The sequence below is a fragment of the Monodelphis domestica genome, chromosome 3 (genome assembly GCF_027887165.1).
Source record: "Monodelphis domestica isolate mMonDom1 chromosome 3, mMonDom1.pri, whole genome shotgun sequence".
Classification (NCBI taxonomy): Eukaryota; Metazoa; Chordata; class Mammalia; order Didelphimorphia; family Didelphidae; genus Monodelphis; species Monodelphis domestica.
This window is the reverse complement of record NC_077229.1, coordinates 292,086,071-292,106,052: the sequence shown is the minus strand read 5'-3', so window position 1 is coordinate 292,106,052 and position 19,982 is coordinate 292,086,071. Positions and strand designations below refer to the sequence as shown.

At 36.2% G+C, this 19,982-nt stretch overlaps 1 protein-coding gene across 2 annotated transcripts in view; it reads right to left on the bottom strand.

The window, feature by feature from the left end:
* The window catches only part of SPIDR (scaffold protein involved in DNA repair), a 627,114-nt gene that overhangs the window by 481,155 nt on the left and 125,977 nt on the right, over positions 1-19,982 (bottom strand). The gene's annotated exons all lie outside the window — the stretch shown is intronic.

Sequence of the window (19,982 nt, the reverse complement as noted above, 5' to 3'; positions counted from 1 at the left end):
TGGAAGATATTGTTATTTGTCCTTCATTTTCAAAGATGGCCAGTGACATGATGGGACTTGTACATGAATTTAGATTTAAGTGAGGCAGAGTTGCATGAAGTCTCACTCACTCTTCGAGAGTCTTCCAAGTCCAATGGCAATGCAAAAGTCAGTCCAACTATTGATGCCCTGGGATGCAGTGGATGGCCTTGGCATCTTCTGTGTCTGAACAAGTTTCAAATGCCTTCGTGGCTTTTGGAAAAATTTATTCTCATCTTCCCATTCTGCAAGCTTCACAAGCTTGGGGCAGCACCCACCCTACCCTCACCCCCTACCTCACTGATAGGTTTGAGACCTGTTATGCTAAACCAAAGTAAAGAGTAGTTATCTGTCAAGATGTTTTTACCAGGATGTGGCTGCTGCACATGCCACAGCTTCTCAGATTTACAGTTGGAAAGTAGATACCAAAAATGGATGAGTAGCCTTGAAAAAGCCGGGCAAGCCTCACACCAGAGGTGCTAGTTCTTCTTGAACACCCATACGTACATGAACACTAAAGAGCCCCAGGATAAGAACAGAAGTTTGAGAAGAGAGAAATATAGTGAGTGACCCTGGTGCTGAACTCCTCAAGAAAGAAGAGAGAATGCCTCCAAAGGCATACTATAGCTACCATAATTTAGGTGGTACAGGGAAGAGAACGCTGGGGTCTGGAGTCAAGATAGTTCATCTTCCAGAATTCAAATCTGGCCTTGGGCACTTACTAACTGTGGGGCCCTGAGCAAGCCACTTAATCTTGTTTGTCTCAGTTCTTCATCTGTAAAATAAGCTGGAAAAAGAAATGGCAAACTAAACAGTATTTTTGCCTAGAAAATCCTAAATGGGGTCTCAAAGGATCAGATACAACTCAACAACCACAAAAAAGAAAAAAAGCTTTTCATTCTGTAGACTTAAAATGAGGAAAGATCCCTGAGAGGAGGGAAATAGAGAATGTTGAAAAGGCAACAGGGATCATGGAACATTCACAATCCCTCCAGAACCAAGATGACTGGAAATGTGAGCGACTCTGTCTCACTTAAATCCAATTCATGCACAAATCTGCACATTTCCCCATGATTTCACTGGTCTTCTGAAAAAAAAAAAAGGACAAGTAACAATATGCTAGGTAATAAACACTTATTAAGTACCTACTATATGCTAGACATTATCCCAAGATCTCGGGATCTAACCAGTGTTGGAGACACTGGCCAGTGTCAAGGGGTAGCTAGAGCTCAGTGAAACTAATAAATGGCAAGAATGTAAGAGAAACAGGGCCAGGATGAAGTGAGGTTTGTTTGCTTTGTAATGGGAATTTCAGAGGGTATGGCGGAAGATGTGAGCCAGCCTGAAGTGAGACACAGGTGAGGTCAAGTTGAGGGAAACAAGGATGAGGCAATTTGAGGAAGACAAGAGAAAGCTTTCTTCTGAATTTCTATTGATTATTCATTTACAGGGACAAGGAGAGAAACAGCAAAAGCCATAGAAGTAATTGTGGGTGACACAAGGGGAGAGATACAGCTGCTTACTCCTTTTTTACAGAGATGAAAAACTATACATTAAACAGAGCCAATGGACTATGATGTGGTTCACAATACTCCTGAAAAGGAGAAGAGTCAAAATGTCTTCACATGTCACACATCATGAAATTAAGTATAGTACAAAGAAGCTATAGGATAGGAATAATATGTGTAGTATATGAATGACAAACATTCCAAGAAGTGAGTCAGGAGTAAAACCAATGTCCTCAAATGTCAATATACAAATGCTTAAAGTTTTAATAAAAATCAAAATGAAACAGAAGTTCTAACACAAGGAGGAAATTAATCTCACGAACATAATTAAGACTTGTTGGAGGCTACCTGTAATTGGATCAAGATGGTAACTCTTAATTAAAAAACAAATCGGTAAACTTTAATATATACTTACTGTATGCCAGACACTTTACTAAGCCAAAGGGATAGAAAGAAAAAAAGTCCCTGCCCTCAAGGAGTTCGCAATCTAATGGGGAAGGCAAAAGACTATATACAAATAAGCTACATACAGGATAAAAAAAAAGGTACTAGAAGTAAGAGGGATTGGGTAAAGTTTCCTGTAGAAGGTGCAATTTTTGCTGGGATTTGAAAAAGCAGGCTGAGGAAGGAGAGTATTCTGGACACAGAGGGCAGGCAGAGAAAATGCCCAGAACCAAAAGATGTTGTGTCTTGTTCAAAGTAAAATCTGGAGGTCAACATCACTGGATTGAAGAGTTCAGAAGAAGTTTAAGTTGTAGGAAGACTGGAAACATGGAAATGGGAGGGTGGGTTTATGAGGAGCTTCGAATATGAAACAGAAGATTTTTGTCATTTGTCCTATAGGTGATAGAGAGCCACTGGAATTGAAAGAGTAGAATGGAACTTTGTTTTAGGAAAATCACTTTGATGGCTATTTCAAAACTCCAGGCATGAGGTGATAGGAGTCTAAATGATGACAGTGTCATAAAAGAGAAGTATTATTAAGAGGTACTGCAAAAAAAAAAAAACAAACTGTCAGGCCTTGGCAACAGATTAGATATGAAAAATGGGAGGAAAAAATATCATTCTATCATCTCCTACTTCAATGATTGATCATAATCTTGTCATTTCACACTTCTCACTCTGCCTTGCAACCCCAAACTCTGTTCTTCCTTACCATGGTCACCCATCCCTCATGGTCTTAGATCTTTCCCAGGTCAACCTTGCCCTTCCTCGTCTGCATCCTGGATTACTCCCAACATCCATTGCCTTTGTTCCCACTCACATTCTGCTAAAGGAAGCTGGAGAAATTCATGAAATTGGGCTGACTGAATTCACTGCAAATATTTGTCACATAATCTTAATTAGGCTTTAGAAGTAGCAAGCTTCATCAAGAATATAGCATGCCAGACTAGTCTCTCTTCCTTTTTTGAAAGGGTTATTAGCCTAGGAGAGTAGAGGAACATTAGCAATGTAATATATCTAGATCTTAGCATAGCTTTTGATAAAGTATCTCAGTTCATTCTTTTGGGAAAGAAGAAAAGGTATGGTTTCATAATAATAGTTGGATGGACTCTCTATAAGGTAAATAGCTGGACTTAAAGTGTTAGTTGTTGCCCTTCATTCTCAAAAAGGTCCAAAATGGCATCACTGGGTAATGTTTTTGGACACATGCATAAATTGGATTTAAGAAAGGCAGAGTGGCACAAAGTTGGAAGCCTTACTCTCTCTTCCAGAGGCATCAAAGTTTGGGGGCAAGACAAAAGTCAAGATGACTAGTGGTGAGGACTCAGGATGCAGTGGATGACCTTGACTTCTTCAGGATCTAATCAAGATCGAAGAACTCTACAAGGCTTACCTTCATGGCTGCTGGAACAAATTGTTCTCATTCTCCTCTTTCTCCAGGGAGGATGTCTTCCCATGCCTGAGGGTAGATATCCCACTAACTAACTGACACATATAAGGTCTATGTGTTCTCCTCAACCTGATATAGTTTATCAGCCAAGACAATGTACTGGATATAGCTGTTGCTGTCTATGTTACTTTCTTGGAGCCACAAGTGAGAGATGGGTGGCAGGTGGACACCAAAGGGGGAAAACAGTCCTGAAAAGTGTTTGGCAAGCTCTTATAGCAGTTACTAGTCTTCCCTGAACATCCCACTTAAAGGATCACCACTAATGGTTAGATGTCAGTTTAGCAAAAAGTCTCTACTTGGAAGAATCAGGGATCTGGACTATTTAACATTTACATAGAGAATTTATTTAAAGATACAGACAACAATCCTTTTAAATTTGCAAATGACATAAAGCCAGGAAAAATATCTAACATAATGTATTAGAAAATCCAGATCTTGAAATGCTTAATTTCCATTAGATTGTCCTTTGACTCTTTTCTGTCATAAAATGTGGTACATAGTAGGTACTTAATAAATGTTTATAGAAAGAGTAACTGGGCTTAATTAATAGAGGCAAAGACCTAAACTTGGGAAGTTTTTAAAAATTAATTTGACAAGGTCAAGTTGGAGATAATAATTTGATACAGGACCAAAGTTTTTAGTGAACCACAATTACGAGTCAAAAATATGATAGCCAAAAAAAGGGTTCATAGAATCTTGGCCAGGAGAGCCAGACCAATGGAAAATGAGGAAGATAAAAAATAACATTGTATTCTTCCTTGGTGAAAACATATCTAAAATTAGAAGTTCACTTATAGGCAGTATAATTTAGGAAGAATATTGATAAGGTAAAGAATTTCCAGAGGATGAAAACCAAAATGGTGAAAACTAGTTCATATTTATATGTCACTTTAAGTAAATTAATAAATCAGTAAACATTTATTAAGTGACTACTATGTGTCAAGTGCTGTAGAAGGTGATTTAAGTGGAAAAAATGATTCTTGAGTTTGTTCCTGAAGGAAGAGAGATTTATGAGGATGAGATGAAGAAAGGACAGACTCAAGGCATGGAGATGGATAGAAAGATAACTCAAAGGTATAGAGATTGGGGAAGATATCCGATGGATGAATGAAAAAGAAAGGAGAGCTGGCTGGACTGTCAACTGTGGGAAGATGAGTAATATGTAATGAGAATGGAAAGATTAAACAAGACCTGATTGTAAAGGGATTTAGAAGTCAAGCAAAGAAATTTGTATTTAATGGAGGCAACCAGGAGCCGTTGGAGTTTATGAAGCAGACAAGTGATGTGGACAGATCTGCACTCAAGGAAAATCATTTTGACAACTAGGTAAAGGACGGATTAGATTGTGGAGAAATTCAATGCAGAAAAACCAATGAGAAAGGCACTGCAATAGTAGGGTTTTTAATAGTAGAAAGAAAGAGTTAGAGGTGAGAGATATTGTGGAGGGATAAACAGCAAAATTTGGCCATTCACTGCATACATGGGGTGAGAGAATGAAGAGTTAAGGATAACATCAAGGTTATCCTTGGAAGACTGGAAAAATGCTGGTGTCTTCTACAGAAACAGAAAACATGGAAGAGAGATAGGAGGGAAAAAAGAGTGAGTTCTATTTTAAACACTGAGCTTAAGCTATCTCTAGAACACCTAATTTGAAATGTTCAATAGGCTGCTCATGACACAGAGCTGAATCTTAGGTTAGAGATAAGTTAGCAATACAGATATACCTCATAGAGATGGAGACAAATGCATAATGGAGATAAAAGGGACTAGGATGAAGCCCTAAAACACAACTAAGGATTGAGGCTGTAATATCGATAATTAGCCATCAAAGGAGCCTGAGAAGAAGTGATCAGACTGCCAGTGGCAGAACCAGCCCAAAATAAATTATGTAAACAAAGGGAGAATTTTTAAGTTTTGCAAAATGTTATAGCAACATTTACATAAGCTTTTTATATAAAATAAAGAATGCTATTTATATATTAAGTAGTATGTAATAATTTATATATGATATAAAATATTTATATTTATTAAAAATGTCTAGCAAAATTTTTTTAATATATAGGTGCTGAAGTGGATAGAATGCTGGGCCTGGAGTGAGGAAGACCTGAGTTAAATTCTGGCCTCAGACATTTATTTTTTGTGTGATGCTAGGCAATTCTTTGTTCTCTTTGAGGTTACACTTGTGAAAGAGAATCCTTTATTCCCTTTGTCTATTTTGAGTTAACATTTTGGGTACCCTTACTTATTAGTATCTCACTAGATTGTGAAGACAAGATTAACTCTCCTTTGTCTACTTTTGAATTGAATCAACAAAAGTATGAACATCCTACTTAGCACTAGGTGGAGGAGCTCTCCACCCTTTCAACTCAATCATCCAGGAAGGAGAATTCACACCTGTCAGTCAGGAATCTGTGAACTCTTTTGATGAGTATTCACCTCTCCACAAGAAGTCAATTCCATAGACATTGCTCCCTGGGCAGGGCTACACAATTTAGAAACTGTGATTGGCCCCTGTGAAGAGGGGCAGGGACAAGAAATCACCATAAAAGCAAGCCCCGAAATCCCTCAGAATAGATTATCTTTAAGAAAGTAGTCTGAAATACTCAACTCTTACATAAATTGAAATTGACCCAAAAAGGGAAAAACAATCCAATTCATTGGGGCAGAGAATAGATTTGTGCCCTATTGGGGAGTAGAAGGATAACAAATGGACTGGTGAGGAAGGAAGCAGTATATGGAAAGGAGAAGGTGGGGGGTAGTTTTAAAAAGACTGCAAGGAAAATAAGGGGGGGAATAAGATGGGAGAGGGGTGGAAAGGGAAGTAAAATAAGGGTGGAAACTAGGGGGACTGATTTAAAACAAACATTGGTGTAGAAGTAAATAGTGAAAGAAGAAAAGGCAGGACTAGGAGTAGAAATCAAAATGCTAGGATACACACAGCTGGTAATCATAACTCTGAAGGTGAATAGAATGAACTCACCCATAAAATGCAAGTGAATATCAGAGTGGATTAGAATCCAAAACCCTACCATGTGCTGTCTACAAGAAACACACATGAGGAAGGTTGATATGCATAGGGTGAAAGTAAGAGGATGGAGCCAAATCTATTAGGCATCAACTGATAAAAGAAGGCAGAAGGCGCAATCATGATATCTGACAAAGCCAAAGTAAAAACAAATCTAGTTAAAAGAGATAGGGAAGGTAATTATATCCTGATAAAAGGTGGTATAGACAATGAGGAAATATCAATACTCAACAGGTATGCACCAAATGTCATACTATCCAAATTTCTAAAGGAGAAACTAGTGGAGCTCAAGGATGAAATCGATAGAAAAACTATTCTAGTGGGAGACCTGAACCTTCCTCTATCTGAACTGGATAAATCAAACCAAAAAATAAGTAAAAAGCAGATAAGAGAAGTGAATGAAATCTTAGAAAAATGAGAGTTAGTAGATATGTGGAGAAAAATAAATAGGGGCAAAAAAGAATACACCTTCTTTTCAGTAGCACATGGTACATTCACAAAAATTGACAATGTATTAGGGTATAAAAATATTGCAAATAAGTGCAAAAGAGCAGAATTAATAAATGGAACCTTCTCAGATTACAATGCAATGAAAATAATAATTAGTAAGGGTATGTGGAGAGGTAAATCAAAAATTAATTGGAAATTAAACAATAAGGTTCTTTAAAACTGGTTAGTCAAAGAACAAATCATAGAAACTATTAATAAATTCATTGAAGAAAATGACAAGGATGAGACATATTTCAAAAACTATGGGATACAGCCAAAGCAGTACTCAAGGGGAAATTTATATCCTTGAGTTCATATATTAGCAAATTAGGGAGGGCAGAGATCAATAAATTGGGCATGCAAATTAAAAAAAAACTAGAAAGTGAACAAATTAAAAATCCTCAGATGAAGACTAAATTGGAGATACTAAAAATCAAAGGACAAATTAATAAAATTGAAAGCCAAAGAACTATTGATTTAATGAATAAGACTAGAAGCTAGTACTTTGAAAAAACAAATAAAATAGGCAAACTATTGGTCAATCTAATTTAAAAAAGGAAAGAAGAAAACCAAATTGACAGTATCCAAGATGAAAAGAGAGACCTCACCACTAATGAAGAGGAAATTAAGGCAATCATTAAAAACTATTATGCCCAATTATATGGCAACAAATATGGCAATATAGGTGATATGGATGAATACTTACAAAAATATAAATTGCCTAGACTAACAGAGGAAGAAACAGACTACCTAAACAACCCCATATCAGAAAAAGAAATTGAACAAGCCATCAAAGAACTCCCTAGGAAAAAATTCCCAGGTCCAGATGGATTCACAAATGAATTCTATCAAACATTCAAAGAACAACTAATCCCAATATTATACAAACTATTTGACAGAATAAGCAAAGAAAGGAGTTCTACCAAATTCATTTTATGACACAAATATGGTACTGATTCCAAAGCCAGGCAGGTCAAAAGCAGAGAAAGAAAACTATAGACCAATGTCCTTAATGAATATAGATACAAAAATCTTAAATAGGATACTAGCAAAAATACTCCAGAAAGTCATCATGAGAGTTATTTACTATGATGAGGTGGGATTCATACCAGGAATGCAAGGATAGTTCAATATTAGGAAAACCATCCACATAATTGACCATATTAACAAGCAAACTGACAAAAATCACATGATTATTTCAATAGATGCAGAAAAAGCCTTTGATAAAATACAAAACCCATTCCTATTGAAAACAATAGAAAAGTATAGGAACAGAAGGGGCTTTCCTAAAAATAATAAGCAGTATATATCTAAAGTCATCAGCCAACATCATTTGCAATGGGGATAAACTAGATGCATTCCCAATAAGATCAGAAGTGAAACAAGGATGCCCATTATCACCTCTATTATTTAACATTGTACTAGAAACACTAGCAGGAGAAGAAAAAGAAATTGAAAGTATTAAAATTGGCAAGGAGGAGACCAAGCTATCACTCTTTGTGGATGATATGATGGTCTACTTAAAGAATCCTTGTGAATTTTAAAACTACTCCATCCTACTCAGACCGTACTTTAGAAGATTTGATTTAGCTATTTCCTGATTTGTAACAATGGAGATAGTTGGTCTAACATAATCAGGCCTTGGGAACTCTACATTGCTCCACCCTACTTAGATTAACAAGGTCAAGAATGTCTGCACCCATACTCAAGGACTAAGTATCTAAGAAGATGGCCTTCAACAGACACGTGCAGAAAAAGCTGACAGACCCCTGGGCTGTCCTAAGTCAAGCTAAGCTAACATTGGTACAGATGAGACACAGGAAAGTGACGTAAAAGCTTCTATATAAGGCACATGATTTCCTCTCTTCACCCTCTTTCCCCGGAGAGGCGGCTCTAGCTGGCAGCTTGCTAAGAGTCCCAACATCTTGGCGTGGTGGCAGCTATTTCTCTGGGTTTTGACAGTGAGTTTGCCCTTGAGCTAATTCAGGTTCAGGAATCTTGGCTGAGCCCTCTTGGAATTCAGGCTGAATCCTTCCTCCTTTACTTTCCAAAACCTTACCTTCCTAGAGCCTCTAATCTTCCCCCTGGCACAAGCCAGGCAGGAGAAATCCTGCACCCTTTCCTTCTCACTGCTTCTTAATTTCTTTCCACTATATTAATTAAATCACCATAATTTTTCAGCTGACTTGGATATTTTTTATTTGGGATATCCATGGGGAACAAATAATTAATATAGTTTAGGTCACAAAGCTAAAATTATCCTTTACATCCTAGAGAATCAACCAAAAAGCTAGTGGAAATAATCAACAACTTTAGCAAAGTTGCAGGACACAAAATAAACACACAGAAGTCATCAGCATTTCTATATATCTCCAACACATTTCAGCAACAAGAATTAGAAAGAGAAATTCCATTTAAAATCACCCTACACAATATAAAATACTTAGGAATCTATCTGCTGAAACAAACACAGGAACTATATGAACACAACTACAAAACACTATCCACACAATTAAAACTAGATCTAAACAATTGGGAAAACATTGATTGCTCATGGGTGGGATGAGCTAACATAATAAAAATGACACTCTTACCCAAATTAATCTACTTATTTAGTGCCAAATCCCTTGAACTACCAAAAAACTTCTTTACTGAATTAGAAAAAAAAATAACAAAGTTCATTTGGAAGAAGAAAAGATCATGGATATCCAGGGAAATTATGGGAAAAAAAATGCAAAGAAGAGAGGACTTGCAGTCCCAGATCTCAAACTATACTATAAAGTAGTGGTTATCAAAACAATTTGGTACTGGCTAAGAGACAGAAAGGAGGATCAGTGGAATAGACTTGGGGTAAATGACCTAAGCAAGACAGTCTATGATAAACCCAAAGATCCCACTTTTGGGGACCAAAATCCACTTTTTGATAAAAACTGCTGGGAAAATTGGAAGACAGTATGGGAGAGATTAGGTTTGGATCAACATCTCACACCCTACACCAAGATAAACTCAGAATGGGTGAATGACCTGAATATAAAGAAGGAAACTATAATCAAATTAGGTGAACACAGAATAGTATACTTGTCAGATGTTTGGGAAAGAAAAGACTTTAAAACCAAGCAAGAGCTAGAAAAAAAACACAAAATGTAAAATCAATAATTTTGATTACATCAAATTAAAAAGTTTTTGTACAAATAAAACTAATGCATCCAAAACTAGAAGGGAAGCAACAAATTGGGAAACAATCTTCATTACAAAAACCTATGACAATAGTCTAATTACTTAAATTTATGTGGAGCTAAACCAGTTGTACAAAAAAATCAAACCATTCTCCAATTGATAAATGGGCAAGGGACATGAATGGGCAATTTTCAGTTAAAGAAATCACAACTATTAATAAGCACATGAAAAAGTGTTCTAAATCTCTTATAATCAGAGAAATGAAAATCAAAACAACTCTGAGGTATCACCTCACACCTAGCAGATTGGCTAACATGACAGCAAAGGAAAGTAATGAATGCTGGATGCGGTGTGGCAAAGTCCGGACATTAATGCATTGCTGCTGGAGTTGTGAATTGATCCAACCATTCTGAATGGCAATTTGGAACTATGTCCAAAGGGCATTAAAAGACTGTCTGCCCTTTGATCCAGCCATAGCACTGCTGGTTTTTTTTTTTAAACATTATTTTATTTGGTCGTTTTCATACATTATTCACTGGAAACAAAGATCATTTTCTTTTCCTCCCCTCCCCCCCACCCCCCCCCCCCGCCTTTCCCTCTCCCATAGCCAATGCATGATTCCACTGGTTATCACATGTGTTCTTGACTCAAACCCATTTCCCTGTTCTTGGAATTTGCATTATAGTGTTCATTTAGAGTCTCTCCTCAGTCTTATCTCCTCCAACCCTGTAGTCAAGCACTGCTGGGTTTTTACTCCAAAGAGATAAGGAAAAATAAATGTACAATAATATTCATAGCTGCGCTCTTTGTGGTGGCCAAAGATTGGAAAATGAGGGGATGCTCTTTAATTGGGGAATGGCTGAACAAATTGTGGTATATGTTGGTGATGGAATAGTGTTGTGCTAAAAGGAATAATAAAGTGGAGGAATTCCATGGGGACTGGAACAACCTCCAGGAATTGATGCAGAGTGATAGGAACAGAACCAAGAAAACATTGTACACAGAAACTGATACACTGTGGTACAACCGAATGTAATGGACTTCTCCATTAGTGGCAATGCAGTGATCCTGAGCAACTTGGAGGAATCTATGAGAAAAACCACTATCCACATTCAGAGGAAACAGTGTGGGAGTAAAAACACAGAAGAAAAACAACTGCTTGAATACATGGATCGAAGGGATATGGTTGGGGATGTAGACTCTAAATGAACATCCTAGTGCAAACAAAAACATGAAAATAGGTTCTGATCAAGGACACAAGTAATACCCAATGAAACTATGTGTCAGCTGTGGGGAGGGTGGGTGGAGGGGAGGGAGGGAAATAAAGTGATTATTGTAATCAAAAAATAAAATAAAGAAGAAGAAAATAGTCTGAAGAGATTGCCTTCTGGAGGTAGTCTTCTGACTGGGGAGAGTCTTCAAGGGAGCTTTGCTGGAGACTGTGGCTTGGATCATGGGCTTGGAGCTTGGCTACAACTTGGACTCTCACTCCTGGAGTACTTCAATGGGTGAGTGAAAGGCTGATTCCTTTCCTAGTTTCCTAAGAGACTAGCTTCCATCTTGGAGTAGGCTCTGGGGTTACTCACCACCAGCCAATTCTTGGTTGAGAGATAATTAATCTCTGCTTGGATTAAGTAGACCCAGAGTAAACATTTAGGGTGATAGGATAGATAACCTCTCTAACTTCTTCACATTTCTCTACTTTATTGTTTCCTCTCCATTTTGTAAATATTTGTAAATAAATTTCAGATTCAAGATATAATAAATATTGGCAACCACATAATTTCATTAAATTATTCTCTAACCATTAAATTTAACCCTTATATTTCCAACCTATATCCCTCAGTTTCCTCATCTTCAAAATGAACTGGAGAAGGAAATAGCAAACATTCCAGTATCTTTGCCAAGTAAAACCCCAATAGGATCATGAAGGATCCAGAAGGAACTTAATAATAAGAATTAAAATGTTTACATAATTTACCATATTTTATGTGACTTAATTCCAGACCATGATGGAGCTAGAGATATTTAGCATAGACAAAAATATATCTATCCAGAGGGATATAATGGTCTTCAAGTAATGGAAAAGCTATCATGTAGAGAAGAAATATTCCATTTCTATTATTTGATCCCAGAGGGAAGAGTCTGGAGCAATGGATCAAAATGTCAGAGAAGCGAATTCAAGCTTTCCAAAAAATGTTCCAATGAAACAAATTATCCAGAAAATGGAAAGGAGTGCTTCACAAGGTAGTGAGTTCCCCCTCAGTAAACATATTCAAGAAAAAACCAGCTGACCACTTTTCTGATGTGTTGTAATAGAAATTCTTTTTCAAGGCTAGATTGGACTAGATGTCCACTGAGGTCCCTTCCAAGTCTGAAATTTTGTACTTTTTATACCGGGCAACATTATGATACTTTTAATATATGCTTAAAAATTTTTTGCACAGTAGTTGTGTGGGACTAACCCCATTAAAATCCTTGCTGATTTGCAAATTACTCAAATGATGGATTTCTTTTGGAGCCCCTGTACCATTTTGGCCATAGCTCATGTTCAGTAATCCTACATGATAAAAAACTTTGACATATTTCTTGAACAAAAAAATTGAAACTATGCTATAGCCAATTTCTGAACCTGGAAACTTCAGTCATTTTAAATGCATTTTCCCTATGAAGTGCCAAAAATCAAGTAAAATTATGATATGTACCAATCATATGCCAAATTCTTTTCACATACGCCTAGTACAAAAACCTTTCCAAGGGTTGATGTTTTAATAATAATTTTGAAGTATTTTTATGCAACAATTTTAATTCATTATGGAGTGCCTGGAATAAGAATTACCATACCTATCATTTATAATGTTTATTTTTCTAACCCAGATTAGTTTTTTAAAAACAACTTGTACTTTAAGAATCACAACTCAGAGTTAAAAGTACTACTACTACTACTACTACTACTACTACTACTACTACTACTACTACTACTACTACTACTACTACTACTACATACTACTACTACTAAAATTTCAATAGACTTCTCAGAATGTTCCAGGTTACCATCTAAAGTTGGAATCTCACAGGAGAAATGTTGAGAAATTTTAACTGGCTTAATCTGAAGAAAGCCAAGTAGAAGAAAAATATCTAATGAACTTAGGCAATGTTTATATTACAACTTCAATCAAGACCTATTAAAACATTTTAAGCAGCAAATGATTATACTAGCTTCAGGGCAGAACTTATTATCCCTTTCCTAGTTTCAGTAACTTTTTAATGACAACATAAATCATAAAAAAGAGCTGCTGTATTAGATTGACTAGCAAAATATCCTATAAATGAGCAAAACCATACCATTTTGATAAGCTAAAATGCACAAAAGAAATGCACTTTTTTTTAATCCATACCTTCTATCTTGGAATATGGATTCCAAGGCAGAAGAGCAGTTAGGGCTAGGCAATGGAGATTAAGTGATTTGCCCAGGGTCACACAGCTAGGAAGTGTCTAAGGCCAGATTTGAAACTAGGGCCTCCTATCTCTACTCCAGGCTCTCAATCCACTGATCCACCCAGCTGCCCCCATGAAATGCACTCTTCATGAATAAAAATGGTACTCTCACCTCATGTTAATTTCCTGGCTTAATTTTAAACAATTTTGTTATTTTGTTTTTATGTCTCTGTAACTAAATTTAAAATACAAGTTATGTTGTTCCATTTTATCTAAAACAAGAAAGGTAGCAAGTGGCATGGAAAGAAAAAATATTTCCCCCAATATAGTTAGGTGAGGAACAGTTTTGAGTAAAAAGAAGCCATCTTGAGAATTATTGATAGAAAAAAAAAACTCTGAAATATATGTTTACATGTTTACAACTTCAATTGAAGTTCAGGAAAACTGAAAAGCATGGTATAAAACAAAGACTGATATCTTAACTTTGAGATCCTAAGCTAATAATCTGCCACCCCATACTTCAATTTCTCTGTTGATGAAATGGAAGAAATGTTCTTTTTTAAATGTTCACTGGTCACCCGCTCTGCTGAACTGAAATTTGCATATAAGGATTAATAAGAACACAACATGACAGAAGAAACATCACCCTTTATACATTTTGTCAACAATACTAGATGAAATAATGTTTTGATAGCAATTTAAACATAATAGAACAAATATACTCAATATCCTTTCTCCTTCTCTTTCCTTTATTACCAAATTAAAAGCTCCTTTCCAAGTCAGTCAATAAGCATTTATTACATACTAGTTACTAAGAGTCAGTTAACAGGGCAAAAAGCTGAGTATACAAAAATAAGCAAAAAGAAAGAGAATCTTTACTCACCAGAAGCTTATTATTTAACGGGGAAGAAAATATATAAAAGGAAGCTAAAAGGTAGAGTACAAGAAGTGACGGAGAAGAGAAGGTATTAGGAATGAGGAATTGGAAAAGTCCACAGGTCATGAAGAAAAGGCCTTTTTCTTACATTTTTTCATATTCTTAATACCTACCACAGTATATACACAAAATAAACAGCTAATAATATAAAAAAGTTTTATACAATCATAAGTTCAACATGAGACAGTAGTGTGATATGTCTATCCTAATGAAATCCTAGTATAAATTAATAGAAATAGTGTCTAGAACAAAAGGCATGATAGGTACACCATAGACTAGCTCAGTGGCACAATGGATAGAGTACCTAGTCTGGAGTCAGGAAGACTCATTTCCCTAAGTTAAAATTTGGCCTCAAACATTTATAAGCTTTGTTTTCTAAGGAAATAGTAAACCACTCTAGTATCTTTACCTTTACCAAGAAAACCCCAAATGGGGTCACAAAAAGTTGGACAAAATGACTGAACAACAAGAATGATATAATGACTCAGATCACATTCAGAGTACTGTGGTCTATTCTAGGTATAGTATTTTAAGAGGGATATTGGAAATAGAGCAAATCCAGGAATCCAATCATGTTGGCAACAGCTGTGGTATAGTTGTAGAAGAGTGGAAAGGGCATGCAGTTTAACGGGAAAGGAGAGAATGGATTCAAATTCTAGTTCTGTTACTGCCTACATGTTACACTAGTAAGTTATTTTATATCTAGAGAATTCAATTTACTCATCTGTAAAATAAGGGGGTTCAAATCAGCTCAAATCTAAGGTCCTCTAACTACTACGATTCCTGCAATATAAGGAATGGATAAAAAAAATTGGGTATGCTTATCATGCAGATGGGAATTTTGGTGGGGGAGAGGACAGCTATCTTCAAATGTATAAATAGCTTATCTTTTGGAAAAGCGATTAGACTATCAATTGACTGCTGGAAACAGTGGCCTAATATCACATTAATACTATAAACACACTGTGTCTAAAATGAAATTTATGGTTTTATACCAAAATCTCTCCTCCTCATAACTCCCTTAAAGTGGTGAAGGCAATGCTACCTTTCCAATCACTCAACTTTCCCATCTCAGTCATTCTTGCCTCTTTTTCTTTTCTCTTACCCTTATGTTCAATCAAAATCACGTCATGTTCATTCTACTTTCACCACATATCTCACAACTATTCCCTTATCTCTACTCAGAAAGTCACTACTCTAGTTCAGCCCTTTGTCGACTCTTGTCTTGTTTATCTGAATAGCCCCCAATGTTCTTCCTTACTTCTAGCCTCTTTCCACTTGAATTTTTTGACCATACCACTGCTAAAATCATCTTCCTAAAGCATAGTTTAATTATCCAGGCCACAAAATTATAATCAAATGTCCTATCATTGCTTGGGGTGAGCCTTGATGGCTATGTCAGTGAAGGAGAAGCTTTGGCAGATTCCAAAATACTTAAGGAGCTTCAAATAAAGTTCTGACAAAAGTCTGTTTTCTGAGGACACTGAGCTCCTCATCAGTAGGTTGACTCTGGTCAAAACACATTGAGAAAACAAAAACTAAAAGACAAAAATGGCCTCTAAACATTTAAAATGCTTGAGTGATTTTTTGTACTTTTCTTGGGGGCAAAAGAGGCTAAAAAAAAAGTTTGCCATTGCCATTGAAAATGTCTCACACAGGGGGCAGCTGGTAGCTCAGTGGATTGAGGGCCAGGCTTAGAGATGGGAGGTCCTAGGTTCAAATCTGGCTTCAGACACTACCCAGCTGTGTGACCCTGGGCAAGTCCCTTAAGTCCCATTGCCTAGCCCTTACCACTCTTCTGCCTTGGAATCAATGCACATTCCAAGACAGAAGGTAAGGGTTTAAAAAGAAAAAAGAAAAGAAAATGGCTCACACAGGTGAAGAGTTAATAATTGACGTGATATCCCTCAATTGAGAAATGACTGAACAAATTGTGGTATATGATGGTGATGAAATATGATTGCACTGTAAGGAATGATGAACAGGATGACTTCAGAAAAAGCTAGAAAGACCTTCTTGGACTGATGCAGAGTAAAATAAACAGAACCAAGAAAACATTGTACATAGGAACATCAATAGTGTGGAATAATCAAATGTGATTGACTTAACTACTATTAGCAATACAAAGATGCAGGACAATTCTGAGGCAGTTATGAAAATGAATACTACCCACCCCCAGAAAAAGAACTGTTGGGAGTTGGAATATAGATAAAAGCATATGATTTTTCACTTTAGTTTAGTTGGGTTTTTAACTTGGAGGTTTTAGTTTTATATGATTATTCAATTAAAAAATGAACAATATGGAAATATGTTGTGCATGATAATAGATGTATAGCCTAGATCAAGTTGCTTGCCAGCTCCAGAAGGTGGGAAGGAAGAGACAGAGGAAGACAATTTGGATCATGTAATTACAGAAACTTATGTGGAAATTTCTAATTATATGAAATTGTTTAAAAAATTAAAAACAAATAAAGTTGAGTTCAAGGGGAAAAAAAGGAAAGAAAATGTCCCACACAAAGTACAAATGGGAAAGATTCCTTATAGGATAGGAATTCTTAATTTGGGATCTCTGAAGTTGTTTGTTTAAATAATATTTTGATAACCATTTCAACCTATTTTTTTTTCTTTGTGATACTATGTATTTTCAAATAAATTTTAAAACAATTTTTAAAACAAGCATGCCCGTTAACTATGCTTCTGACTCTACAGAGCCAACATCATGATTTGGCCATCTTCTGACCCTAGAAGTTCCTTTAACACTTGTGACATTTTTACTCTGAAGCATTCCTCTGCTATGACAGCCCCTCTGACTGATGAGATCCTTTAGGGTCTTCATTTCAGACAGGCAGAGGCCAGTCATGCTTAATTCTCCTACTGACTATGCTTCTGCCTCTATTCACTTTGAGGCCATATTCCCCACTAGGTCCTTCCTTCCCCTCTCCACTCCCACCTCAATGTTCAGCTCCTTTTATATGTTTCTTTCTCTATTAGAATGTAAATTCCAAGAAGGCAAAGACTGTATTTCTTTTTGCCCAAATTTGTATTCCTAGGACTCACTCAGCACAGGGACTGGCACATAATAATCACTTGGTGCCTTCCATTCTCAGAGGGGGTTGAAAGGCTTTACCCAACTACCAAGGTAGTCACATGACACAAAGAAGGCTAAGAACCTTTGCTACCAAAAGTGTCCTCCAGATTTCCCTTTTCTGTGCATGACACCATGCTTACAGCATCAGATCTCAGACCACTAATCTCTCAAAAGAGTTCAGTCTATTTACAAAGGAATAATATCCTAAGGTCAGTCAATAATAACAATAATAATAGTAGCTAGTAATTACATGGATAGCTAAGTGGTGTCATAGATAAAGTATCAAGCCTGGAATTAGGAAGATCTATCTTCCTGAGTTCAAATGTAGCTATATAGCCCTGGACAAGTCACTTAATCTTACTGGCTTCAGCTTCCTCATCTGTAAAATGAGCTGGAAAGGAAATTAATACCACTCCATTTTTTCTTTTCAAAAAAAAAAAAAAAAAAACAAAACCCAAATAGAGTTATGAGCATGAATCAATTGAACAATAATTATATGGCACTTTAAAGTTTACAAAATACTTTATACACAATATTTCCTTTGATTACTAGGATATACATCTTAGACACTAAAGGAACAATGAACTGTTCTCAGAAATAAATAGGAAGAAAGTGGTCTGGATTGCCTTTGGGAGATTCTGTAGTATGTTTAATATCCACAAGCATCTCCCCAAAGTAAAAGCCCACATTCTTTTGCATCAATATCTTTTTTTTAACAATCACATATAATAACAAATTTCCACCCAAGTTTTCCTAAGTTATATAAATCAAATTTTTCTTTCTCCCTCCCTCCTTTCCCTTACCCTTCCCTTCCATCAGGCAATTCAATCTGGGTTATACATGTACCACTGCATCAATATTCTTAACAATGGTGCTGTAAATAAATAGCTGCAAGTTATAAAATGTCACTATCACTAAGGATTAGTTACAAGTCACCCAAAGAGCAATGATCAATTTACATGAGGTCATGAACAAGAATTCACAGGTTACAAGCCCTCTGCAAACTGCAGAGCTGAAAGAGTAGTTCCATTAAGAAGGTTACAGATATAATAAAATTTCCAAGTTCCACAGAGGTCTAACCATGTAACTACTCTTCTGAAAAATCTTTAGTGGAACTTTATTCTCTAGTGAATAGGACACTGAAATTAGTCAAGAAAACCGAGGTTCCAACCCTCTCAGATCCTTACAATATGACCTTGGGTGGATCAAACCCCATCCTTGTTTCAGTTTTATCATTTGTAAAAAGAGTTGGATTAGGCCTTTGAGGGTTCTTCTAATTAAATCTATAGTCTTGGACTCCTAGAAAAAATGAAAACTTTGGAACTAAAACATTGCTGAAATTGTGGAAAAGGTGGTAATATGGATTGGTATAATAATTCTGAAAAGCAATTTGAAAATATATTTTAAAACATGATTAAATTGTCCATATCCTTTGACCCATAATTCTCATTACTAGACATACAGACTCCATGGATGTCAAAAATAGAGAGAAAAGTCCCATATTCATAGCAAAACTTTTAAGTTGTAGCAAAGAACTGGAGACACATGTTCATCAACTGAAAAATGGCAAAATTAATTGTTGCAGATGAATGTGATTGAATTTTACTGTGCCTTAAGAAATATGAATATGAAGAATTCAGAGAAATGTGGGAATACATATGAATTGATACAGTGCAGTAACAAAATCAGGCCATAAAAATATATAGTGCCTACGAACATACAAAATGGAAAGAACAGAAAATGAAAACAAAGATTACATAATTATAATATCTAAACTTACCTTTAAAAAAGAGAGAAGAAAATGCAAGATTTGCCCTCTCACTTTTGGAGATGTGGGGAGACTATTGCTGTATGGGTAGAGATGGGGAGAATGATGATGATAAAAAAACACAAGATATTAATTTTTAAAAAATGTTCTAGTTACTGTCCATGGGCTTTTCTTGGCAAAGATACTGGAGTGGTTTGTCATTTGCTTCTCCAGCTTGTGTTACAGATGAGGAAACTGAGGCAAACAGAGTTCGTTAAGTGACTTTCCCAGGGTCACACAGCTAGTAAGTGTCTGGGATCCTATCTGAATTCAGTTCTTCCTGACTCCAGGTCCAGCACTCTATCCATTGTACAGGCTAGCTGCATTATCTCTCATAAAGGAGATGTTTTAAGGACAAACAGAATGGAGTATATCTGAATTTCAGATCAAAGGTGTTAAATGAATTTAATGTAATGTAATACTTAAAACCCAGTGCTTATTCTCTAATAAAAGGTAAATACCACACAAGATTTAATAGGGTACCTTTCCATGAAGCATCAGATAATCTGGTATTAATAGCTATCTACAAAAGCACAATAAAAGGGAAATGAATTTTGGCTTCTGCAGTTGATTCAGAATGAAATCAAAGAAGTTCCTTCTG